Source organism: Dendroctonus ponderosae, unplaced genomic scaffold (genome assembly GCF_020466585.1).
Source record: "Dendroctonus ponderosae isolate FM_Combo_2020 unplaced genomic scaffold, Dpon_F_20191213v2 Dpon_F_20191213_1, whole genome shotgun sequence".
Classification (NCBI taxonomy): Eukaryota; Metazoa; Arthropoda; class Insecta; order Coleoptera; family Curculionidae; genus Dendroctonus; species Dendroctonus ponderosae.
In genome coordinates this window covers 26700239-26701866 of record NW_026017110.1, presented here as the reverse complement: position 1 = coordinate 26701866, position 1628 = coordinate 26700239, and positions in this window count along the sequence as shown.

The window sequence follows — 1628 nt, the reverse complement described above, 5'->3', positions numbered from 1 at the left end:
CAAGAACCATTCAAGCCACAGAATTCGTTTTGGCATCGTTGGATAGAGAATTGAAAACTCGATTCAGTCGTAACAACGTGAGTGAGGAAATTCGACTAGTTTTGATCCGGAAAGCGAAATTTTAATATCGGGCACTTAGGTGCAAGATTTTCCTCCCGTTTTTGCTCATTTCTCGGAGACAAAATGAGCAAGAACGCTCATTTGTACATAATTCTAAACAGAAATAAATGACCTTTTTAGAAAGTGAACCATGGAGCAAAAATTTCACTCTTCTTTTAATGTTTTTCCAATTTCCAGTTTTTGCTTACTACAAATTAAATTCAAATTATTTTGCTTTTTCCCAATTGCCCCCCAAAACATCAGTGCTAGTACGTAAACCTCAGCCTCAAATGTTGCATTTTTCCAAGCTTTGTGTTTAATACAATTTTATACACGATGTCTTAGCACCTTTTTGCATCTTTTTCCAATAAAAAAAATGTTAAAGTCAAAAAAGGCATATTGGCAACAGTGCAGTTACGAGCCAGCCAACACGGATCCATTCGCGCTGGCCTTTTGTTTACATAACAAACCGACGCGAGTCGATAAGAGCCGAAGGCCACTTACCTGCACAACAAAAGATCAAACGTCAATAGCTAAAAAGCCAAATACATAAAAATCACAGTGCTGCAGACCAATAGGATCAAAGGGCCATCGTTTGCCAAAAAATCACTGACTCAATAACTGGTAAGTTTTCGAGGGAGCAGGAATTTTTCCGCGAAAAAAGTTGGATTTTTGCCATAAAAACAATGGGGGAGCGACTTGCTGCTGCTCGCACAACCACGCTCGCGCTCTTTCATCGACTACTGCGATGCAGGAAAGCAGGAACCATTTTGCGCGGATCGTTTCTGTTTTGTTTTTACTATCAGCTGCTTTTCTCCAATCAGCTGATCCGGTACAAACCTGATTTTTCCGTTCGTTCGGCAAAATCGGGCGATTTTTTCCGATTCGGAATCTGCGTTTTAATTTCAACAGCATGCGGACAAGAACAAAACGATGGAAGACGCAATAAACTTCGACTTCAATTTTATTGTTTTCATTATCTTTTGTTTATTCGGATTATTTTCCAGTTTATCCGCCCCTTATGTTCAAAGTGGAAAATATGTTATAGATACTTAATGCCGTTAATAACTATTTTTCTTTAGTGGTAGTTGTTTTTGGTTCTTCTGTTCCATAAGATAACTAAAGACGCAATCTTAGTCTGCACTCCTAACATCTCCCATCATACCAAAGGTGCAAAAAATCAAGGACACTAAGACTAATGACGTCCACGCTGTCTTTCACACCACAGTCACGGCGACGCAGTTGCCAAATCTATATATTGAATGTTAGTTAAAAACAGTTTAAAAAACAATTCTTTAATTCAAATACAGTTGAGTCCGGATATAACGAACTTGAAAAATGAACTAAAACTGGTTCGTTATATCCGAACGAGTTCGCTATAAGCCAATAATAATACAAAAACACGTGGTGTATTCTATTTCGTTATTTTTACAAAGAGTAGTAGAAGTTAGTAGGTATGACTAAAAAGAATACAAAAAGATAAACAAAATTCAATTTGAAATCTACTTCATAAAGTCTGTAATTTTTGT